The sequence below is a fragment of the Macrotis lagotis genome, chromosome 5 (genome assembly GCF_037893015.1).
Source record: "Macrotis lagotis isolate mMagLag1 chromosome 5, bilby.v1.9.chrom.fasta, whole genome shotgun sequence".
In the NCBI taxonomy this organism is placed as follows: Eukaryota; Metazoa; Chordata; class Mammalia; order Peramelemorphia; family Peramelidae; genus Macrotis; species Macrotis lagotis.
The window spans coordinates 271942528-271968730 of NC_133662.1; the positions used below are offsets into that span (position 1 = coordinate 271942528).

Below are 26203 nucleotides of genomic sequence, written 5' to 3' on the forward strand. Positions count from 1 at the left end.
GGAGATGCAATGTTCAAAGTCAGAATAGAGATTGGGGCAGGAGAGGTAGATTAAAGCTGATCAATGGAGAGTTGCTAATTAATGAACTATCCAAGGGAGAAGAGAAGAGACCAGGACAGAATTCTTTTATAAGAGAGAGAGGTGGAGTGGTTAAAGAGATAGAAGGAGAACCAGGAGAAAGGGGTGCCCTAAAACCTAGAGAGATAAAATCCTTCAGGAAGAGATGGTGATCCATAGTGGCAAAGGCTTCAGAGAGGGCAAAGAGAATGAAGTTTGAGAAATGGCACTGGATTGAGCAGTTAAGGGATCATTGTGGCCCTCAGTGATAGGAGAGGAGGAAAAGGAAAGAAGGAGCTCATAGTGAATGGCCTCCACTTTTCCTGTAAAATATGAAATAGGATTCTTTGCTGAGAAGGGAGAGTCATGGACCATTTGAGGAGAGATGAAAACATTTGGTTCCACAAATAAAAGTGAACTTTAATAAATGTTGCAATATTTACTACTCATAAATAAGCAATGCCAATATAATAAAAATAAGAAACTATATACATGGTTTTGCTTATTCAATTTGCTTATTATTTAGTGCCACATCAATCAAATGATGAAAGACTTACTTTACAGAGCTATATTGAAATTCACCCTAAGTCACAAAAAAGTCAATAATCTCAAGGGAGATGATTTTTAAAAAATGGAAAGGAAGTGGGTCTGATGGCACTAGATCCTGAACTATATACTACACAGCAGTGATCACCAAAGCAATTTGCTAATGGTAGAATTACAGCCAGGCTCATCCACAGATGAGAGTAGGTACAGAGTGTACAGAAGCAAAGGGTCAAAGTAGCAAAATGTTCAGCCAACCTAAAGAAGTGAGGATGCCAGGATGACTGCATGAAAGCCTCTTGTCAAACTGGAAAGCTGTCCCATGGAAATGAACTCGAGACCAACATTTCCTACTAAATACAAAAATAAACTTCATTTAGATGATCTAAATGCAAGTAAAAGATCATACATGGATAAGGAAGAACAGAGAGAAAATCAAAGGAGATAAAATAGAATTTTTTAATAAATCATGTTTGAATAGCTGTTGAATGAAAAAACTAATTAAATCAAAATTAGAAGTGAAATGGGTACCTGAAAGGAATAAAAAGTATTAAAAGAAATAATAAAATAAAAAATGATAAATAAAATTAAAAAGTAATAATAGCAGCAAATTTCTCTGATAAAGGCTTTTTATATTTTTAAATATTTTAAATATCTTTTTAATATTTTAATTAAATTTTCTTTCTTAATATTTTAAATATTCTTTTCTTTTTAAATTTTGAGTCTAAAATTCTCTTCTTCCCTCTCACCCACTAAAAAGGTAAGCAATATGATCTCAATGATACATGTAAAATCACACAAAACATATTTCTGTATTAGTCATAGTATATTAAAAAAATAAAGTGAGAAAATGACACCTCAATTTGCATTCAGAGTCCATGAGTTCTTTTTCTGGAGATAGGTAGCATTTTTTCATCAGGATTACTTTGGAATTATTGTATTGGTCAGAGTAATCAAGCCTTTTATAATTGATCATCATCATAACATTGCTCTTATTGTGTTCAGTAATCTCCCAGTTCTATTTCACTCTGCATCAGTTCATATAGATCTTCCATGTTTTTTCCTGAAACTATCCTGTCATTTCTAATAGCACAATAGTATTCCATCCCAATTCATAACCACAACTTGTTCATTCCTCAAATGAGGAGCATCCCCTTCAATTTCCAATTCTTTATCACCCCAGAAAGAGCTGCTATAGATATTTTTGTTCCCTTTTCCTTTGATCTCTTTGGAATCTAGTCCTGATATTGCTGAGTCAAAGATATGCACAGTTGGATAGCCCTTTGAGCATAGTTCCAGGTTGTTTTCCACAATGACTGGATCAGTTCACTATTTCACCAGCAGCACAGTTTTTGCACATCTGCATTTGCCATTTCTAATAGGTATAAGGTGATGCCTCAGAGCTGTTTCAGTTGTCATTTCTCTAATCAATAGTGATTTAGAGCATTTTTCATATGACTATAAATAGCTTTGATTTCTTCTTTTGAAGAAATAAATATAAATTGGCTGTTTATATCCTGTGAATTTATCATTTGAAGAAAGACTCTAATTTTTATAAATTTGATTCAATTCTCTAAAAATGTGAAAAATGAGGTAGCAATCAGAGAAATTTAGTTTTGTATATTGCTTCATTATTAATGGTACCTTTTTAGCAAAATATAATTTCCTTGATTATCTTTTTTAATTAGGTTCATTTTTGCTTTTACTTTGTCTGGGATCATGATTGCCACCTCTGCCTTTCTTACTTCAGTCAAAACACAAAAGATTCTACTCCAGTTGTCATTTGTTTGACTCTGTAATCCCATTTGGGGCCTTCTTGGCAGAGATACTGGAGTGGTTTGTCTTCCTTCTTTGGAAACGGAGGCTAGCAGGGTTATGTGACTTGCCCAGGGTCACACAGCTAATGCCTATCTGAGGCCAAGTTTGACACTTCATTTAGCATAGCACTACCTAGTTGTGGATTCTACTCCTTTATTTTAACTCTGCGTCTTTCTCTTCCAAATGTGTCACTTGTAAACAACATATTGTTGGATTCTGGTTTCTAATCCATTCTGCTCTCCACTTCTGCTTTATGGGTGAGTTCATCTCACTCCCATTCACAGCTATGATTATTATGTATTTCCTTTCATCCCATTTTCTTCTATATAGTCTTCTTTCTCTTTTTATCCTGTTCTTCCTCAAAGGTCTGTTTTTTTCTAACTCCTTAATTTGTCCTTCTTTTTCTTCTCCTTCCTTCCTCTTTCCCTCTTCCTGTCCTATTTCCCTATTAGGTAAGATAGATTTCTATGTACAACTGAGTAGGAGTGTGTAATTTATATAGTCTTCCCTCTTTGAACCAATTCTCACGAGAGTGAAGTTCAAACACCAACCAACTCCTCTCATTTTTCTTTCACTGTAAAAATTCTCTTCTTTCTCCCTTCTCCAGTACATCCTTCTTTCTCACCCCTTCATTTTTTCAAGATTATTCCAGCATAATCACATCCACTGCCTCACATCCACATGCCTTTCCATATAGGAATTTAAATAATTTAACCTTAGTGACTTCCTTATGATTTCTCCTTCATGTTCACCTTTGCTGAGTCTTGTGTTCAAATGTCAGATTTTCTATTCAACTCTGGTCTTTTCATCAGGAAAGCTTAAAGTTCTCTATTTCTACACCCAAAGGGCAACAAAAAATGTGCATACCCTTTGATCTAGCAATACCACTACTGGGCCTATACACTGAAGAGACTATAAAAAAGGGTAAAAACATCACTTGTACAAAAAAGATTCATAGTAGCCCTGTTTGTGGTAGCAAAGAATTGGAAATCAAGTAAATGTCCTTCAATTGGGGAATGGCTTAACAAACTTGTGGTATATGTATGTCATGGAACACTATTGTTTTATTAGAACCCAGGAAACATGGGAATTCAGAGAAGCCTGGAAGGATTTGCATGAACTGATGCTGAACGAGATGAACAGAACCAGAAAAACTTTGTACACCCTAACAGCAACATGGGGGTGATGATCAACCTTGATGGACTTGCTCATTCCATAAGTGCAACAACTAGGGACAATTTGGGGCTATCTGTGATGGAAAATACCATCTATATCCGGAGAAAGAATTGTGGCATTTGAACAAAGACCAAAGACTACTATCTTCAATTTAGGGGAAAAAAATTATCTTATTATGTAACTTTGCTATCTCTTATACTTTTATTTTGCTTCTTTAAGGATCTGATTTCTCTCTCATCACATTCAACTTAGATCAATGTATACCATGGAAACAATGGAAAGATTAACAGACTGCCTTCTGTGGAGGGTTGGGAGGAGGGAAGTGAGATTAGGGTAAAAATTGTAAAATTCAAAATCAATAAAATCTTTCTTTAATTAAAAAAGGAATTTTAAAAGTTCTCTATCTCATTAAGTATCCATTTCCCCCTGAGTTTTGCTGGGTAGATGATTTGTTTGGAATCCTAGTTCCTTTGCCCTACAAAATATCATATTCTGAGCCCTCTGTTTCTTTAGTGTGGGAGCTTGATTGTGGCTCCATGATATATGAATTATTTCTTTCTGGATGCTTACAATATTTTATGCTTGGTGTGGGAGTTTTCATTGGGGATCTGTTTCAGGAGGTAAATGGCAGATTCTTTCAATTTCTATTTTATCCTCTAGAGCTAAGATTCTTGGGGAAGTTTTCCTGGATAATTTCTTCAAAGATGTTTTCAAGGCTCTTTTTTTTTTTGATCAAAACTTTTGGGCAGCTCAATAATTATTGAAAGATTTCATTTATTTGAATTGATTTATTTTATATATTATTTATCAGGTGATATATCTTACATTTTTTCTATTTTTTAATTCTTTTTATTCTATTTTATTGTTTCTTGATGTCTCATAGAATCATTAGCTTCCAAGATACCCAAATCTAATTTTGAAGGAATTATATTTTTCAGTGAGTTTTTGTACCTCATTTTGCATTGTCTATTCTGCTTTTTTTTTTAGGTTTTTGCAAGGCAAATGGGGTTAAGTAGGTTGCCCAAGGCCACACAGCTAGGTAATTATTAAGTGTCTGAGGTCATATTTGAACTCAAGGACTCCTGACTCCAGGGCCAGTGCTCTATCCACTGCACCACCTAGCTACCCTGTCTATTCTGCTTTTCAAGTTCTTCAGTTAGTCATTTTTTTGCCTCTTTTATCATCTTTTTTGCATTTTGTCTATTGTGCTTTTCAAGCTCTTTTCTTCAGTTAATTTTTTACCTCTTTTATCTTCTTCCTTTCTCTTTCCCCCTTCCCATCCTATTTCCTTATTAGGAAAGACATATTTATATGTACAACTGAGTAGGAGTGTGTATATGTATTCTTCTCTCTTTGAACCAATTCTGATGAGAATGAATTTCAAACATTTTGAACTTTAGGTCAATTCTGATTTTTTTAAGGTGTTATTTTCTTCAATTTTTTTTGTATCTCTTTTGCCAAATTTTCTTTTCTCTTGTATCACGTTCATTTCTTTACCTAGTTTTCCCTCTACCACTCTTTTGGGGGGGGAGGGGGCATTGGTGTTAAGTGACTTTTCCAGGATCACATAGCTAGTGAGTATCAAGTGTCTGAGTCCAGATTTGAACTCAGGTCTCCGGACTCTAGAGCTGGTATCCTATCCACTCTGCCATTTAGCTGCCCCTCCTCTACCACTCTAATCACCTGCTTGCAACCAATTAGCTTCTTTGAGGCTTTGGCTGAAGCTATTTTCACATTGTAGTCTTATTCTGAGTTTGTGTCTTGATCTTCCCTACCACTGAAGTAGGTTTTACAGTCAAATTCTATTTTTGTTGTTAGCACATTTTTTCCAGCTTACATCTTGACTTTGACCTTTTAAGTTAAACTTTGCTGGGCTCTGCTCACCTGGGTGTGGGGAGGCCTCATCCAAAGCTTCAGGCTTTTCTCTGCCACTGTTTTCAGAGCCAGTTCTGGGAGTCTGTAAGATTTTGGTGCTTCCCAGGGGGCTGGATGCAGAAAGAGGTGTGATCACTGTTGTCTTGGTTTGAGCTTCTCTGCAGTGGCAAGGGCAAATGCTCCTCTTGGCCCTAGAACTGGGCCCAGAACCCCAGTCCCCTTGTGACCAACAACAAGTACTTCTCTCCACTCTGAAACCCTGGCAACTCTATAACCCAGAGCAGTTCTGGGTCAATCAATGCTGGCTGCATCCAGAGCCAGGCAGGACACCCTCATAATCTCTTTCTGACTGACTGTCTGATCCCTTGTCCTTCTCTGGGTGGAGAATGGCTAAAGCTGCTGCTTCTACTTTTGTGGCCACTTCCAAAGCCCACCGCCAGACTCCCCTCCGAGGTCTGCCGCAACCTCCTTAGTTGTCTTGGGCTGGAAAAAGTCTCACCCTGACTTTTTGTTGCCTCTGATGCTCCGAAGTTTTATTCAAGGATTCTTTTAAAGTTATTTGGAAAGAATGTTAGGAGCATTCAACTGATTTGCTGCCTGAACTCCACTACCATGTCTCTGCACCCAAGGCTTCATTTTCAAGATATGTGTGTGGAACTGAATTGGATTTTTAAGAAATACTTTCCAAATCAAAGGATATAAATGGGCAGTTCTCAAAGGAAGAATTTCAAGCTACAAACAAAAATATAAAAATCACCCAAATCAATTATAATTAGAGAAACGCATGCCAAGGAAACTTTGAAGTTCTACTTCATGCCCATAAGATTGGCAAAGATAATGGAAAAAAAGGAAAATTAAAATTTTTGAAGGGGCTGAAGGACAGTAGACACCTAACTGTATTTTTTTTTATTAGATATGAAAATTGATCCAGCTCTTCTGGAAAGCAGCTACCAGCCTATCCACACACTCTCTGACACAGCAGTATTATTGTTAGGTGAAAGTTCAAAGAAATTCATGTTAAAGAAAAGGTTCATAGAAACAAGTTTTTGAAGAATGCACAGAAGAGAGCAAGGAAGACTGAAAAAAAATCAGACAAATTGTAAAAGTTGAAAGTTGAACTATGTATTTTTAAAGATTATCAATGCATTGTCATGCAAAAATATTTCTATAATATCATGTTATGAAAGAAACATGGAACCCCTCCCCACTGTCCCAAAAAAGAAACTTCTAGGAAAATAAAGTATCTGTATTCGATACCATCAGATCTTTCTCTGGGGTTGGCATTCTTCATTATAATTCCTTTAGAATTGTCTTGTGTCATAGAACTCACAGTTAATCATCCTAAAATACCACTGCTAATTTGTCTACACAACATTTCATTTTGCATCTGCTCATATAATGTCTTTCTAGGTCTTTCTGAGACCATCCTACTCATCATTTCTTATAACAGAAAAGCATTCTATCATAACCACATAGCACAATTTGTTCAGACACCCTTCAATTTCCAATTCCTTTCCACAAGAAAAGAGTTTCTAGAAACATCCTTATACATATAGGTGCTTTTCCATCTCTTTTTCATTTCTTGGAATACTGACCTAGTGGTAGCATTGATAAATCAATGGGTAGGTATGGTTTTACATTCTTTTTAAAAAGTAAGTCATATAACAGAGGGTCGCAGTTTCAAAATACTGTCCTTTTTTCTGTTCTTTTTATATGGAAATATTCATTTTATTTCATGATAAATTCAGAATTTTTAAAGGTCATTTTTTAAAATTAAAAGGTCTTCCCTCAGAGGGTTCAATATTGGGGAAATAATCAATATAACTGGCCATATCAATAACAAAATTAACAGAAATAATATGATTATCTCAATTCATGTTGAAAAAGTCTTTGACAACCTGTATCACCCCTCCTATTAAAAATATGAGGGAATAAGGGAATAAATGGAGTTTTCCTTAAAATGAAAAGCAGTATTTATCTAAAACCATCAGCAAGCAGTATATGTAATGGGCATAAACTACCAACATTTCCAATGAGATTGGGGTGAAACAAGGAGGCCCATTAACCCAAGTACTATTCACTATTACATTATAAATGTTAGCTTTAGCAATAACAGGAGAAGACAAAAAATGAAGGAATTAGAATATAAATATAATATATATAATATATAAATATATATATATATAATTAGAAAAAAAAAACTTCCCCACTTTAAAGAAGATATTTTATACTTGGAGAACCCTAGAAAATCAGCTAAAAATTTACTTGAAATAATTAACAATTTTAGCAAAACAGCAAGATATAAAATAAACCTACATAAATTATCAGCATTTCTATATATGGTCATTCAAGCCTAAAAGCAGAGATAGATTGAGAAATTCCATTTACAGTTAATGTAGATAATATAAAATACTTGGAAATCTACCTCCTAAGACAAACCGAGAAACTACATGAACACAATTACAAAATTCTTTTCAAATAAATAAAGTCACATCTAAACAATTGAAAGAATGTCAACTGCTCATGGTTAGGTGGAGCTAATATAATAAAAGTGACAATTCTAAGCAAATTAAATTACTTATTTTCATACCAATCAAACTACCAAAAAACTCTATTACAGAGCTAAATAGTAACAAATTTCATCTGGAGTAACAAACAGTCAAGAATACTAAGGGAACTGAAAGAAAAAAATGCAAAGGAAAGTGGTCTAGCTGTACAGGATCTAAAACTATATTATAAAGCAGCAATCATAAAAACTGTTTTGGTACTGGCTAAAAAATAGAATAATGATCAGTGAATTAGATTAGAAAGAAATAGTAGTAAAGACTACAGTAAGCTATTGTTTGATAAACCCAAAGACACTAACTTCTGGGTTAAAAACTATTTGACAAAAACTGCTGGGAAAATTGGAAAATAATGACAAAAATCTAGAAATAGTTCCCCATCTCACACCCCATACCAAAATAAGGTTGAAAAAGGTCCAGGATTAGACATAATGGATGATACCATAGACCAATTAAAAGAACAAGAGATACTCTTTCTGTTAGATCTATGGAGAGGGAAGAAATTTATGACTAAAGAGATAGAGAACATTATAAATTGCAAAAATGGATGATTTCAACTATATTAAACTGTATTAAAACTATATTAACTATAACTATTAAACTATATTAAAAAGATTTTGCACAAATAAAGTCAATGCTGCCAATATAAGAAGGAATGCAGAAAGCTGGAAACAATTTTTTTTATAGTTAGTGTTTCTGATAAAGGACTCATTTCTAAAATATAAAGAGAACTGAATCAAATTTGTAAGATTACCAATCATTCTGCAATTAATGAATAGTCAAAGGAAATGAACAGGAAGTTTTGTTTTCAGATGAAGAAATCAAAGCTATTTATAGTAATATGGAAAATGCTCCAAACAATTATTGATTAGAGAAATGCAAATTAAAATAACTCTGAATTTCCACCTCACATCTATCAGATTGACCAAGGTGGCATAAAAAAGGAAAAATGATTAGTGTTGGAGGAGATGTGGGAAAATTGGGACACTAATGTATTGTTAGTGGAGTTGTGAACTGATCCAACCTTTCTGGAGAGCAATTTGGAACTAGGCTCAAAGAACAATAAATGTGCATGTACCCTTTGATCCATATATCCCAAAGAGATAATAAAAAACAGGAAAAATTTCATACATTCAAAAAATCTTTCCTATACCATGAATCTCATAGTCGCTTTCCCTTTCTGTGTATGAAAAGATACACTCCTTAAGACTTCATGCCTGTATACATCCCTTATTTACTCTTGGGTCTCTTCTCTGGTTTATCTCTCTTCTATTAAAATTGAAAACTCTATTTGGTCCCCTTTTATGAGTGTATATTATCCTAGGGGACTCATATACAATAGATGGACTCAATCCAATCAGCTGAATTCTTTATTTTTTGTTTTGAAACTTATTTTAAATTTAAAAACAAAATAAGAAAAAGAAAAAAACATTGTCTTAAACAACAGAACATGAGAGGATTCAATATAAAGCAATCTATATAATAAATACTACGCATTGTATTCAAAGATACATATCTTTTTTTGCTTCCTTATAGGTTTTCTTTTGTTCCCTGCTGTGCACTTTTTACTTTATTTTTTAACCCCACCCCAGGAAGACTACAATTAAGTGCAAATATACATATATATTATATATAAATACACACATATATACAATTATACAGACATTTATACACCTTCCTATACATAGCTATCTATAATCATAAACATATATGCACTCATATTTATATGTAAGACCATATTAAGCTTATTTATTTCTACTTGTCCTCTGTTTCTCTGAAGGTGGATAGCAATTCCTTTCATGAGTCTAAGTCTTTCCATATTTTTTCTAAATCCACTAGTTCATTTCCTACACCACAGCAATATTTCAACCTTCACTATTTGGTTAATTTAAATAGTCTAAAACAATGTTGATTATTATGGATGATATCTACTGTGGTTTCCCTATTTTTCTCTTTTGATTAAATCTACTCTAGCTTTAATTTTGTCTAAGATCATGCTTACTCTTCCTGCTTTTTACATAATAAATTCTACTCCTGACCTTTATTATATTTTTGTGTATATCTCTCATTTTTATAGCATTTCCTAAAAGCAACATATTGCTGCATTCAAAATTTTAATCTGCTACCTATTTATGGGTGCATTCATCCCATTCACATTCTAAGTTATAACTGTCAACTGTTTATTTTCCTCCTGCCCATTATTCTTACTATCCTTATCACCCTCCTACTTCTATCCCTCCTAACTCCTCTGTTTTACTTCTGATGATATTTGTCCTTCATTCTTGAAGACCATGGCATCAGAGATGATGACATGTCAAGCACAGTAATTGGATTTGAATGAGAGAAGGCTGTGTTAACTCACCAACCTCACTTTCTTCTTGGGAGTCATCTGGGTCCAGTTGTGAATCAGGACGACTTGAGATGGTCCTGAATGTGAGGCAATGAGGCTTAAGTGACTTGCCCAAAGTCACACAATTAAGTAAGTGTCAAGCAAGTGAGGCCTGATTTGAACTCCCATCACCCTAACTCCAAGGTCAATGCTCTATCCATGGTGCTATACACACACACACACACACACACACACACACACACACACACACACACACAAACACACACACGTACTGTTCTCCCCCATCTCACTTTCTTACCCTTTTATTTCATTCAGGATTTGAAAACTTTTATCCTCTTCTATATATTTAATTCCTCTGTATCACTTCCTTTTACACCTCATTTGTAAGAAATAATTACTTTTTCATATTTTATTACCTCATTTTGTTTTTTTAGAATCATATCATACTGAGTTCTATCCCAATCTTTCTTCAAGCTACCCAATTACTAATGACAGTCTCAGACATAGTTTACATTTCCACATATAAAAAGTAAACAATTTGTCTTTCTTGAGTCCCTTGAAATCATCTTTGATGTTTTATTTTTCCTGAATTTTGCATGCCAATTTTTTGATTAAGATCTGGATTCTGTCAATGCATTGAATATCCATTTTTTTGAACACTTAACTTTGCTGGGTATGATAGTTTTGACTGCAACTCCAGTTCTTTTGCTCTTCATTACACAGTGTTCCAAGACCTTTGGTCTTTTAGTGTTTTGCTGCTGGGTTTTATGTAATTCTAATTGTGGCATCACTGGTTTTTTTAGATGGTAATTGGTGGACTTTTTTCTGTTTTTCTATTTAAATTTTCCCTTCTTGTTCCAAAACTTCAGGACAATTTTCTTTATCATTGTATTGTTGTACCAAGATACATTTTGAATTGTAGCTTTCAGGTAGTCCAATTATTCTTGTTTTCTCTTCTTGATCTGTTCTTCCAACCAGTTGTTTTTCTTATGGGAGGTGTTATATTGTATTCCAGTTTTTTCATTCTCTATATTTTGTTTTATGATTTATTGGCTTTATAATTTTGTTGGCTTCTCTTGTCAAAATCTCGTTTCCAATAAGTCATTTTCTTCCTTAAGATTCAGGGTCTCCTTTTCCAATTGGTTGACCTTCTTTTCATAATCTTGTTTTTCTTGAATTGTTCTTATATTTTAATTTTTTCCCTCAATCTCTCTTACTTGATTTTAAAATCTTTTTGGAGTTCTTTTATGAATTACTTTGGGGCAGATAACATTTTGATGCTACTCTTTGGGGTAAAAGATGTTTATTTTATTTCAGTATCCTCCTAATGAGATGAAACCCGATCTTCTCTATTCTCATAGTAACTGTCTATGGTTCTTTCTCCTTTGCCTGCTCATTTTTTTTTTATTTTTAGCAGCTTATTATTATAATCGCCTCTAGACTTGGTTGTGGAGGATGTGCTTCTGATGGTCATTCTTACTGTTATTTTTATGAGCTTTGACCTAATTAGTAGGTTAGTTAGTTGTCCTTCTGCTTTACCATACTGTTGAAAGTTTGTCACTATGAAATCAGACCATGCAGAAATAACTTAGTTTCACCATACTGCCAATCATTAGCTTGTTGCCAAGGCCCAATACTCCTTTCTCTCTCTCCAAGTCCCAGCAAGGCTCCCTGGCACGCTATGCTGGAAATGCTCCTTCCTATACATAGCCACCTCCAGTGGCTATGATCTTCATTTCTCCCCTCTGGTCTAGAAACCAAAACCAATCAGTTGAATTCTAAGATTCCATAATTCCTTCTCAAGCAATCAACAAGAGCACAAGTCCCCCACTGAAGCTCTGTAATCGGAGCTCCCAAAGAAGGGGTTCTCATTTACCAACCAGGCACTCTCCAAATCTTGAAAAAAGACCCTTTGCTTCCTCTATACCACTGAAGAAAACCCATTTCCATGAAAACAATCTCTAGACGCTTACCTCAAGTCAAGTCCTCTTCACTTAAGACATATTAGTGAATTTATATACAAAGGATGAGTGTCTAAACCTCCCAGAAATCTTGCAAGGATATCTCTAGAATATATCTCTAGGTACTGACAGGGATTGGGAGATGGACATTATCCCAAAATATCCTGACTATCCAGGGTCATTCAGAGACTACTGATCTCAATCCAGAATGGCAATTCTACAGATTTGGAGAAAAATTGATCTTAATGCAGGTGGAAGAATTGAATTGAAACCATGACTCGATATGCTGAAATTTAGAAAAATATAATGATCTGGTTTTCTGATAATCATGAGTTTAGAGGGCAGTAGGAGCCCAGGCTGGGCAGTCTGGGAAATTTAACCTTTCTATGATTAGTTCTTGGTTTTTTCCTATTCTCAGTTCAAAGTTTTATAGACAGGATGCAACAGAAGAGAAGAAAGAGAAGAAAACAGGAGAAATGAAAATGGTCAGGAGGACACTGGAGACTGGAGGAAGAACAGTTGGGAATGTCCCTACTGCTGCAAGTCATTTTATTTCCAAAAATAATTTCACTAGAGATAATTCTCTTTGTTAATCCAGAAAATATTTCAAATGGATTAAAGAAATAAATACATTCTTCTGTTTCTGATTGAACTCCTATTGCCCTCCTCTCTCCCTAGCAGGGATGCTCTAATTGAATTGCAGCAACAATATTGCTGCTAGCCACCACAATGAGCCATCTGGTGCTCCAATCTTGTGATAGGATGGATGATCAGAAAGGAGACAGAAGCAGATCTGGTTAGGGCAGTTCATCTAATTAAGAAGTGGCCCTCTCCCTTTAGGTTAGGGGGTCCTTGATCTAGTGCTGGGAGAGACCTCAGAGTCTCATGGAAAGTGGGTAGCAGAGCTGCAAGCAGTCTTGGGTCCTGTTCATTCCCCAGTCTCAGAGCACCACCCTGATTGTCGGGGTGGGGGAGCCTGAGCCTGAGGTGCAGAAGGGTGGGCCCTGCCACATTCAGGACTGGGTTTGTCAGATGCATCTGAGGCTTAATGGGATGCTATGGAATCCTGAAGCTAGGGAAATGGCCTCTATTCTAGGAGCAGACAGCCAAGCCATATAGCCCTGGGGATGTGAAGCTTGAGACTGGGGTTGGTCAGATACCAGTTGGGCATCAGGCACCAAGAAGGAGAAATTGGTACTGATTGGTACCAAAGATCCTTAGAGCTGGAAAATCACCCTGTACTCCTCTGCACTACTCCTCAGACAGTGTCCAGTAAACTGAATCAGAGGGAGGGTCAGACTAGGTTCCACACAAAGAGAACTCACTCTGCTGCTGGGTAGTGGGGACTAAGTTACTGGAGGTAGAGAAGGGGTAAATAGAGTTAATGATGCTGTGGGAAATTACTCCTCGTTCCTTAACAAGCCACAAATCAAATGTCTGATTGCAATGGGGCATCAACAAAGGAACAAATGAACCTAAAAATACTATAAACATGTTCAGAGATAAAGCAAACACAATCCTGGGATCTCTGAGCTGGACAAAGTCTCTGAGGTCCAGTCCAGTCCAGTCCAGACCTGAACAAAAATCAGTCCAAGGCCTCAGGGGTGAAGAGAGTGGATTTAGAGTGAGAGTTGCTTCTCTGCCTTGGTCTCAGTTTTCTCATCTGTCACAGGATCTCTAAGCTCCCTTCAGACTCCGAATCCATGATGATATGGGCATCAGAGCAGACAGGGACATCAGAAGCCTGGCTCTGCCACCTGCAGTGCTGAGAAGTGTTCTATCCAGGTCCTCATCCATATCTTCCAATGAAAATTTTCAAGAGCAGAGGTTCAGGAACAGATCCTTGGGGCAACCCATTGGAGACCTCTCATATGACTGTATTGAGTCACTAATTGATTACTCACTGGGCATGGTCATACAATCAGTTCCAAATCCATATAATGCAGCTCTCATTTAAATCACATCTTTCTATCTAGGTCATTAAAGATGGAGAGACATCAAGCCTTTTGTAAACCATAAAGAATTGTATGCATTTTTTCAATTCAGTCATTTTTCAGTCATGTCCAAGTCTTTGTGATACTCTTTGGGATTTTCTTGGCAGAGATACTGGAGTGATTTTCCATTTTCTTCATCAGTTCATTTTACAGATAAGGAAACTGAGTCAAATGGGATTAAGTGACTTGACCAGGGTTACGCAGCTTGTACATATCTGAGGCCATACTTGAATTCCCCAAAATGAGTATTTCTGATGCTAGACATGGTACTCTGTCCACTGTACTACTCAGCTGCCCAGAAAAATGTTTAGTTATTTTATTTATTAGTATTACTAATAATACTGATTAAGAGCCTAGTGAGTACCAGTCATACAAATACAAAAATAAAACAGTCCAAGGCCATGGACTGAGCAAAGCAGAATTGCAGTTGTTTAAAAGAACATGAGTTGTGCAAATTTAGACAGCTCCCCAAATGTTCGCTGTGTACCCAACTGTGGCAGAGCCTTCGGAGCTCCTATGAGTCTGACTCGTCTCAGTCTGATACCCCACACATGGACCCTGGCTCTATAAGCACAAAGAGCAACAACCAACCTACTGATCCAAATGGAGACTGTGGTGAACCCCAGAAAGCTAGAAGGTCTTAGAGTGGGGACTTGGGGTTGGTCAGTCTGTCAGCCATGGGAAAGGCAAGCTGCTCTCCAGGGACAGAGCTTATACACACACACACACACACACACACACACACACACACACACACACACACAAACGGAAAACGTCCTACTTGAGATAAAATCAGAATTGTATCATCACAGGATGGAGGTGTAGCAAATGATGCTCTATCTGGTCTCCAAGGTCCCAGGCTAGAATCCTGGCTCTTCTTAGCCCCTGGCTGACCACAGGTTTCTGGACATTAAGGGGATTGGATGTGGTGTCTCAGAGGTTCCTATTCAGGGGTGACAATCCTGAAAATTCTGCAAGTCATTATCTCTCTAACCTTCATTTTCCAATGAAATTTTCACTCACTCTAATTCTGCTTATGGCTCAGTGGATAGAACAACAGGCCTGGAGCTAGCAAGACCAGAGTTCAGTTCTGGCCTCCAGACACTTACTAGCTAAGTGACCCTGGGTATGTCATTGTAAAAGGAGCTGGAGAAGGAAATGGCAAACCAGTAACTGCCAAGAAAGCTCCAAATGGGAGAAAACCTCACAGACAGTAAGACATGATTGACACAATGACAGCAATGGTAATGTTCTGCATCTGCCTCTGCAGTGAAGTCACTAAGTATCACATGGGTTTAAAGGAATTTAGGGAAGTTGAGTCTTACCCTAGTGGGCCTTCTCTGCCACCAGCATTGCAGGGCAGAAGAGAACCGTTTAGATTCTGTTCTGTACTGCATTTGACTCATGGGTTGCTGTGGGCAGGAGATCCCCTGGGCCTTCCCTTTCACCTTTTTTGCTGAACCTTTCTGACAAGGAACGGAACTGGTTGAGAGAAGGCCTATCTCACTTTACTCCCTTGGTAAAGGCCTCAGCATACAGTAAGTGTTTCATAAGCTCTTTCATTCATTATTCCTGTTCTCATTCATCAGCCAGGGGGTATCTTGCTGGTAAGGACATTCTCTGTACTCATAGAATCATGGACTAGAAATCAGAAGAGACCTTAATAATCATCTAGTCTCACACCACCATTTTCTTACATTTTTGTCCCAGTAATTCCTGAGGAGAGAACTGAGGGCCAGACAAGTCAGATGACCCGCCTCAGTGGTAAGTAGCAGAGCCAGTATTCTCACCCAGACCTCTGAATTCAAAGCCAGCACATCTCGCACTGGGCCAACCCTTGAACCCATCACCTTACCCACAGTGGATAAGCACCAGCCTTGGAGTCAGGAGGATGGGATTCTGAATCCAGCTTTGACATTTACTAGCTGCATGACCTTGGGCAAGTCACCTCACTCTGTCTCCCATTCAGGGCCAACTCCAATCGCCCGGATTCATATCTGGGCACTGGACCCATGTGTCTCTGGAGGAGACATAAGGCTGGGGATTTGGCCCAGTCCCACTCACTCAAATTCAATTCACATGCTTGTCATGGCTGTCATGTCACCTCACTGATGTCATGATCTTCTTTGAGAACAAAGGACAAACATCATTCTTTCTAAGCTGGCAGAGCTGGCACAAGTCTATGGTCCATGGCATGAGGTGATGCTAGAGTCAGGCATCTAAGTAAAAGGCCTCACATTGGGTTTGGGGACAGTCACACAGAGATGAACTCTCATTCAAATATTCATTGTTCTGACAGCCAGGTAGACAAATATCTAGAACATAAAGAAGATGTGGAAAACCTGGGATTTGAGTGGTGGGAAGTGGGACAAGCATTCTGAAGGAATCACAACCTGTTGGGGGCTTCAGGAAATGAAGATGTGGTCTCTGAGAAGGGGTTTAGAAGCAAGGAAGGGGACTCAACCAAAGGGAACCAAATAATGATTCCATGGATGAATCAACAGATCAGTGACTCAATAAATGAACAAATCAAGGCAGAGAAGAGGAAAAATTGGAGAAGTTCTCAGGTAGTGGAGATCAGCCACCCTTCAGGTTGGCAGGGACAAGCAGGGAAAGGAAGTCATGGGAGACAAGCCCTGAGGGTACTAGAAGTACAAAAAGGGATTTGCCCCTCCAGGCAAAGACCACAGATGGGGGCTCAATAGTGACAGGAAGGCCACAGTCACCAAATAGTGAAAAAATCGAAACCCTACTTTAGTCCATTACTTGTCCAGAACTTTTGCAATGGCTTTCTGCCCTGACCCAAGCTTACTTATCTGCAAAATGGGGTAAGCTTCATCCTAACTTGGTGACCCTTGCTAAAGAGATGTAAATGATCATCACCATGAACTGTGATCATAACCTCCTGCCCTTACCCTACCCCTCTCCAACCCCAGCAAAGGGCTCTTGTGTGTAGTTTTCTTACAGCTTTCATTGACCATGTTTTGAAACTTCCATTATTTCTTACAGGGGGGCTGGCACCTACATATACTAAAGAGTGATGTCTCTTGTACTGGACTACTTTGGGCCAAAGAGGCAAAGGCCCCAAGCTCCCAACTCACCTAGATCCAGATGGAGCTTCCCAGGGGTCTAGGTCTTCTCACATAGGTATTCAGCAGAGCCAATGATCAGTATCTGTGCAGCTGACAGGGACCTGGGGACAAAGTGGAACATTAGCTTCAGGATGTTGAACATGTTGGGGCTTCAGCTAAAGGGATACAGCAGTGGGGAGCGAAAGACTCGGGAGAAATGCACTAGACATTGGCCAAAGGAAGGGAAGATCACCACCTGAGAAGAGGACAAGAAGTCTGACACCAGTCAGCATCAAAGGAACCTGTGGGACCATCTCTGAACTCCGTGGACTTGCCTCCTATGGTACCCAGAGAAAGGTTTTTAGCATGACATGTGGAAGAGGGTTTTGGACAAGGCCCCTGGAATAGTTCAAAGAAATCATTCTGGGAGGCAGAGTGGGTTTTGCAAAGGTCCCCAGAATTGACCATAACCTCCTCTCTTACCACCCTTCTCATTCCTGCCTTGCTTCCCCCATTACAACCCTCTGGAGTAACTGCATCAAGGATGGACAAAGTACCACGTCTGGAGTTAGGAAAACCCAAGTTCAAATCTGACCTCAGAAACTTACTAGTAGGACCTTATGCTGTTGAACTCAGTTTCCTCATCTATCAAATAAGGATAATAACATCTACCCCTCTAGCCTCCCTCAAGGGTATTGTGATAATCAGATGCACTCTTGTGCAGGAGCACTCCTCATTTCCCTGAAGCCCCTTGTGAGCATCAGAGGTTCCAATGGAGGAGTTGTTACCCTTGAACAGAGCAATAAACGGTGTAGAGGTGTCATAGACAAAAAGTTGCCTTCACAAACCAGGAAGTCCTGGGTTCAAATCCACCCTCTGGTACATCCAGGCTATGGGACTCTTGAACAAGTTTCTTTGCTTCTATCAGTGTTCTAGACTGCACTAAAACCATTGTGACCTGTATTAATTGAAAGTCTTCCTTGGGATCTGTTTCCATGAAATCACAGGTGGCACCCACACACAAACCAACAGTGTGCCAGCTGTCAGTCTAAGCTGTGAAAAGTCTCAATTATTTGTGTGTGTGGTGGGGGGGTCGGGGAGACAGATCCTCTTAGGAAGGCTGCTCTCTTTACATAGAGGCCAGCCCCCCAGCAGTACCAGGGAGCCAGGCCCATTGGCCTAGTCCAGACTCTTTCCTCTGTTTCATGGGTTTGGGATAAGGACTGAACTCTAGAGCCTCACAGACTGGCAGAGTGGGTGATGGTCAGGAGCCCATAAAAGCTGCACTGTCAGCCATTTGTTTCTGATGAGAATATTTCCTCATTTCCTTTTTTGGATGCAATTTTAAAAATTAATCAAGTCAAAAGGGCACTCACTATCTTACAAGTCATCACAGCAGCCATATCTTCAATGCGATTTGCAAAAAAGTAGAAAAATTCTTCAAAGTCTCCTTAAAAATTCATGTTTCCTGGTACCTCCCAGACCCTCTTCCTGACAGAGCCATTAGGAAGAAAATGGTCCAATCCTGTGATCCGGGGGGGGTGCTTTTGGAACATCTATTACTTTAGAAACTTTGAGAGGACACTGCATCCTACAAAAGTCATTACATCATTGGCAGTGCTGGCAGAATCTGAGGTCATGCCATGCAGTCTTTGATGACACAGCCCCAGGTCGCGGGCAACACTCAGCCAGCAATGGGGGCCTCTTCCCACTGCCCTGCTGGGTCTAAATGTTCTGTAGGGGCTGCAGATTTGGGGAACTTAATGAAACTCAAGGGAATGAATATCCTGGACTTTTCTTCTTCAATGGAAATTGCAGCTCAGAAGGAGAACTGGGGGGAGGGGAGGACATAGAGAGGGACACAGAAGGACGCTTTCTCTCTGTGACCTCTGCTCCCATCACTCCACTCTCTCTACATTTTACACAGACAGAAGCCCTGATTTAATATCTCAGTGAGCAAGCCATCAGAACAAATCATCTTCAAAGGACAGAGCCTTCATCCCTGTCACATCACCTCCTGGGCACAGCCTGGCCAAGAAGCGCTCATCTATGCAGGAGCATCCATACACTCAGAGGGTGGGGGTGGGGGGTGGGGGTGTGTGTGCGTGTATGTGTGTGTGTGTGTGTGTGTGTGTGTGTGCATGCTTGTCTCATGAATAGGTGAGACTGGTAGTCAATCTTTACCTGCTCTTAATGAACCATTAGGCCTCTTCCTGAAGGCTCAGGAGAGCAGAAAAGCAGACTGATGATTATCTCCTTCAGAGAATGTTCCAGACACACATTCCTGCTTCTAAGGCAGACAGCTAAGAAAGCGACTTTCCCCAGACAAGTCAACATAACAGAATTGGAAATCAGTGACCTGAAGCCATCCCCTCTTGACAAAGATTAACAGAGAAAAACCAGGCTCACATCCATGAGCAGAGCTGACATATCCTCAGGTGGACACCCCAGGAGTGAAGACAGTGTCCTTTTGGGGAGATGAGATCAAATTAAAAGTTTTTTTGAGCTGACACCTGGAAGTTTCCACTACAAAAAGCATTAAAATCAACATTTTTGCCCTGACAAGAAGACTTGGTCACCCTTGAAGGAGGCAGAGTTCAATGGGGACACCATTAAAGGACACCCTCTTTCTTCCTGAATCCTAGTTTTTAGGCATTTGGTCCTTTAGATCCTAAGACTTCATGAAGAAAGAAAACTCCCAACTCTAGACATTCCATCTTTGATGATGCTGGAGTCATAAGTCATTGCAGAATCTCAGGGCATTATTGTGAAGGTCAGGTATTCTGAGTCCATTCTGCGGGGTACAAGGGAGAATCAGGGCACAATGGAAGGGAAGGGACCTAGGAGAGATGAGATTGGGGGACTCCAATGACAGAGAAGGGCATGGATGCAGGGGAAGATTCCAATCAAGGAAAACTTTGACATGGCAATCACAAGGATTCATAGAAAAGGAGGACAAAAAGAGACAAGAAAGGGAGGAGGGAGGGGAGAGGGATAGGAAGGTGTCAACAAGTGTCACAACTATTAGTATTGTTCATATTATTAATACAGATTCTAGCGGTTTGGGATGTTGACAGATTGAGGTTGACTACCTGACCACTTTGATGTTTGGGAAGAGCTACAAACTATTTATTAGCTGTTCTTTCTACAGTTTTAGACAAGCTCTGCCCCACATTGTGGACCAGAGACTGGTACAGGGAGGAGAAAAGTCGGATCTTGTGACAGCCCCAGGGCAAGGCCACTCTGGAGGGGTGGGAGACCCATAGGTCCAGGCACCCTATGCCTGGTGTTGGTATGGTCAGTCATGGAGGACCACCAATATGCCCCTAGAGTCTGCTGAGTTGTGTGAATGTTCCTCAGCCAGTCAGGACCTCACCTGGCAGCGTGTGGCCCAGGTCCCAAAAGGGTCCTGGCCCACCAGCAACATATCCCACTTCACATCTGTTCCAACTGGCTGTCTTTTTTTTTTAAAAAGAGATTACTTAAAAGTTATGTGCACTTTTATTTTCTGAGCAGGAACTTGTTTGAAAGTCTTCATTAAAACTTGACTAATGTACTACCACTCCCCATGCCCCAAACTGTTCAGAAATTTGTCAGAAATGGATTTGTAATATGTTGAATTATTGTGTTGCTTTTTGTCTTCATTTTAGTCTTATAACTGCCCAATTGTTACGATATTATTAAGGATATGTCTGTTTATATGTATGCATATAAAATATATGTAAATGGACATGAAAACTCAAATAAGATTTAGTGAAACTACATTTTTCCATTGATTACATTAATAGTTTCGAGGCTGCAAAAAGTGTACAGTTGTGAAACAAGTTGTAAATAAAGACTTGTATAAAAATTTAAAGAAAAAGTTATGAGCACCCATCACTAATCACCGACATATTAAAGAGCTAGGGTGAGTTCCCAAGGGGCACTCATTAAACAATCACACTTGGATATCTCCTTCTCAGTCCAAATTCCTAATTCCTACCCAAATCTATCTCAGCTCAGGGGCCATTAGTGAGAATATACTGAATTGTCTGCTCCCTGAATCCTTGAGATTCCAATTCAAACCTGCCTCAACTGAAAAATCCTTTCTCTTGCTTCCATGCCCTGACCTTTCCATCAATAAATAAGGATCTATTAAGCAAGCATTGTTGGGCACTTTGGCTAATGATGGATATTCAGAGAAAAGCAGCCTCTGTCCTCAAGATGCTCACAGTCTAATGGGGGACACAAAAGACAAACAATTACTCATAAAGAAGACCAATGCCAAGCTGGGAGCTGATCTCAGAGGAAAGACACTAGCAGTGGAGGGACCTGAGAAAACCTTCCTCCAAGAAGTGAGATGTGAGTCAAATCTCAAAGGAAGCCAGGAAACCAGAGACAGAGGGAGTGGCTGTGTAAGGGCAGGCAAGAAGAACCATGTTGTTGGATCACAGATTATGTGGAGAGGAGCCCAGAGAGGGACAGCAGAAAAGTGGGGAGCACCACTCTGATGGGTTGGCCATGTTGTTCAATGCTATTTTATGGAGAATTCCCTCAATACAGGGACACCCTGAAAGTTTCTCTGAAGAACTTTGGAATTGACTGTTCAGCATGGGAATCTCTGGCCCAGGACTGCCCAGCAGGGCATGCCCTCATCAGAGAGGGTGCTGTGCTCCATGAGCAAGGTGGAATGGAAGCAGCTCAAAGGAAATGTGAGATGTTTAAGTTGAGCAGACTACCCCAAGTGTGCACATGGACTATTTGTGTTCAACCTGTGATACAGCATTCCGAGCTCCTAGTGGTCTGGTCAGCCACAGTTAATAACTTTACAACTTGTCTCTGACGTAGTGATGCTGTTTTGGTCTTCTTTGAGAATGAAGGACAAGAACCAATCCACCAACCAGAGGTGAGGAAGGGCTTGAGAAGCCCAACCAAAAGATTAATATTTATTAGGAGCTACTGAAGTTTATTTAAAAGCAAGAACTAGGGGAATGACATGGTCAGACCTTAACTTTAGGAAGATCACTTTGGGGACTCATAGGATTGGAAGGGGAGAGGCTGAGGCAGGTAGACTATGGACATAGTCTAGGGATGAGAGGAGGAGGGCTACACCAGGTGAGGGCAAAGTTGGGGGGGCAGATTCTAAAGATAAGGTGCAAAGAGAAATGACAAGATTTAAAAAATATATTTTTAAATTTTAAGGCAATGGGGTTAAGTGACCTGCCCAAGGTCCCACAGCTAGGCAATTATTAAGTGTTTGGGGATGGATTTGAAAGAAATGACAAGATTTAAAGTCATTGGACATAAGAGATAAACCCAGGGGAGAAAGCAAAGATATTTAGTTTGTGAGCTTGGATGACTAGGAAGATGTTGGTAACCTCAAAAGTAACAGGAAATTAAAAGAAGAGCGGACTGTTTCAGGGAGGGGTAGATAATAAGTTCTGTTTTGCACATGCTGAGTTTAAGATGTCCAAGACGAAGTCTGTGAAGCAAAACTGGAAAGTGGGAGAGAGGTTAGAACTTGATGAATAGATCTGAGAATCATAAGTATAGAGATAATTATTAGAATTTTGGGAGCTAATGAGATCCCTAAGTGAGAGATCACAGAGAGAGATGAGAAGAGGATACAGGACAGTGCCTAGAGAAGACCCGCAGACTCAGGCACGACTTGTCAAATAGCAAGGACCTGGAGAAAGAGCAGGGAGACCCATGGGAGCAGAACTTGGAGAAGAGGAGTGGGGGGAAGAGGAGGAAAGGGCTGTCAATAATATCCAAGACTATGGAGAAGTCAAGGATGGAGACTTAGAAAAGGTCAATGAGAGCTTTGGACAATCATTTACATTGAATAAGACCAGATCCAGTCTACAAAGAGCTTACAATGGGGGAAAAGACAAGAGGAGGCACCAACTAGGAAAGGTGTCTTCAAGGGGTTTAGCCTTGAAAGAGATGAGACATGTAGGAATGTTGCAATGGCCAGATTGGGGGGGGGGGTGATGATATGTGTTTTTTTTGAAGGAGGGATGTGTGGGAATGTTTACAGGAAGCAGGGAAGTAGTCAAAGGACAGTGAGAGCCTGAAGATAAATGAAAGAGTGGGGATGACAGAAGGGGTAATCTGCTGGAGAAGATGGGATGGAGTGGGATCACTTGTGCATATAAATGTCTGCTTTGGCAAGGAGATGGGCCATCTCTTCATATGAAGGAGGAGATTGTGATGGAAGATATCTGAGTGCTATGAGATGAGAAGAAGAGGAAAAGAGAGAGCCCACAAGGAATGTTTTAAATTTCAGTGAAATAAGAGGCAAAGTTCTCTACTGAGAGGTTGGAAAAGAAGGAGAGCAATGGAGGTTTGAAGAGTGATGAAAATGTTTTGAAAAACTCCTGTGGTGAGTGGAATAATGAATTGATAAATGAATTATAAAAAGATTTTCTAGTTCCAGTTGAAATTATATAACATAAATTGGTTATGGACCCAGACAGATTTGTGTTTTTTCTATAGCTTTATTCAGCAACATGTGGGTAAGAATAGAAGCAGTGGATGATGGGAGTAATTCAAGATTGTGGTCTAGCATGATCGATGATAGGATAAGGGATAAAGAGACTAGAGTCTGGAGTTCATGAATTGGAACTGAATCACAAAAAATCAAGACAAAGGAAGGAAGAGAGTGTACCTAGGAAAGAATGATTTGGGAAAGAATTGAGGGATGGAGGAAATGGCAGTCATGTTGAGGATGACATGCAGAGGTTCAGTGCTATAAGGCAGAAAGATTGGATGATAAAAAAACATGATCAATAAAGTAATTTCAGAGTTAACATGAAGCATGGAAGTAGAACCCATACATAATGGCAAGATTAAGAATATGTCAGGCAACGTATAGGAGTAGGTCATAGGAAATGAGTAAATTCAGGAAATCAGTTTGAGTATTGAAAAGGGCGATATGTATGTTTAAGTTCCCTAGCATGAAGGCAGGAAAGACTAAGTCAGGCACTGAACATTGAGGAAGGAGAATGTCCTGGAAGATGCTAGATGACAGCCCTTAGCACCTTTCTGTGTGATAATTTGGACTGAATAAACCTCAAAGGAAGATAGATTTCTGAGTAATAGTGGACGAATAATCCAAGTGGAAATGGACAGTAAGGAGTAGTTCAACTCTCTTATGAGTGAAAATCTAAACAATGTTGGACAAGATGGCCAAAGAAGCTATCAGGAGGTAGCTAGGGATCAATGAAAACCAAAAGACTGAGAGAGTGCAAAAGGGAAAAGGTTTAAGATGAGAGCAAGTTTATTAATTATCACATAAGCATTCTAGAGAGAACAGAGAGGGTGGTAGGTTTAGAGTTGAAGCTATTAGGCTTTGGACATGAAGAAAGGGAAGAAAGAAGCAGACAATGAGAACTGGGGAACGTGATTTGTATAATGGCATTTGAACTTTTATGATCACTGAGAATGGGAGAGAATTTGCAGTTGATAATATGCCAAACACTGAGGAATAAATCAAGACAGATTAATCAAAGTCTGGAGCTATTTGATGAGGGTAACATGTGATGAAACTTCTCAAGATACTCCTTCAAGCTCTAACATTATGACATCACCCTATCCATCTCAGTCTTGGACTTCTATCCCTATTCAAGGAAGGAAGGAAGGAAAGAAGGAAGGAAGGGAGGGAGGGAGAAAGAAAAAGAAACAAAGAAAGTAAATGGAGGAAGGAAGGATGAAAGGAAAGATAAATGAAGACAAACAGCACAGATAGAAGAAATAAATGAAAATAATGATATCACCCTCAGTAAACATTGATATCCTATGGAAACGTGAGAAGAGGAGATAGGAAAACTGCAAGGAGAATCACTTCTATCCTTTTCTTCATTTTAAAGGGAGGAGGATAATATGCTAAACAAGGTTATCACTACTCTAAGAGAACTTTGTAAAACCATACGCCAGGTATGCACTTCAAAAATGGCTTCATGGAAGCTCTGTTAACCTGACCAAGGTTGTTACCTGATATTCTCAAACTATTCCCCATACATACAGAGAAATGCTTGTCAGGTGAAGTCAGAAGTCCATAGAGTCAAATCCCTGTATCCCAAATGGGTGCATCTTGGACCGTGACTACCTAGTAAAGCTTTACTGAAGGAAATCTTGTTCAGCAAACTTCTTCAAGGGATCAAGAATGGTGTTGGAGGCTGGTGTGTGTGGCAAGGTATATTCTGCTCCTCTATAAAATGTTCTGACATCTTTCATAGTTAATGGTATCTTCTAGCTCTGTGAGTAAAGGAATAGAAGAACCTTCTCCCCACCCCCAAATGACATTAGGAATTCTGATCCCCAACAGGTTTAAGGCATAGAAAACTCAAAGGTAGATGAAGGCTTCCTTTGCCAATGGGCTGCTTATTAGGTCAGTTTACAGGCCTGGAGTTAATTAATTCTTCCAGAAGCTTCTCCTATCGCCTTACTAAACCAGCTTAGGAAGTCATTTCAGCACCTTCTCTCCCTCCTGGCCCAATGATGCTTTGTTGGCCTGGCCCAGGCCCATCCAAGAATCTGGGCTGACTGTTCCTGCCACTGACTTTTCTGAAGCTCTTTCTGTGGAGATGAGCTGGGCTGGCAGGTGACAGAAATAGGGAAGGCCTCTGGGAATGTCTAGGACTATTTGGTTAAATCTAAGCAGATTATTTTTAAAAATGCATTACAAAATTTTGGCCTTTGGCTTTTCTATGCTTTATTCAATTCTAGGAAATGTCAAGAAGAATTTTGTATGGGGTCACTAAGTGGACAGGAATTACAAGATGCATTTATGGAAAATAAAGAAGGTAATATA

The 26203-nt window shown here is 39.3% G+C and overlaps 1 protein-coding gene across 36 annotated transcripts in view; it reads right to left on the reverse strand.

Moving 5' to 3' along the window:
- Nucleotides 1-26203, reverse strand: part of PCBP3 (poly(rC) binding protein 3) — a 352993-nt gene that overhangs the window by 128096 nt on the left and 198694 nt on the right. For all 36 annotated transcript variants that reach the window (XM_074189930.1, XM_074189929.1, XM_074189926.1 and 33 more), the window contains one exon: nucleotides 17440-17531. The gene's annotated coding sequence lies outside the window, so the exon portion shown is untranslated. The remainder of the gene's footprint in view (nucleotides 1-17439; nucleotides 17532-26203) is intronic.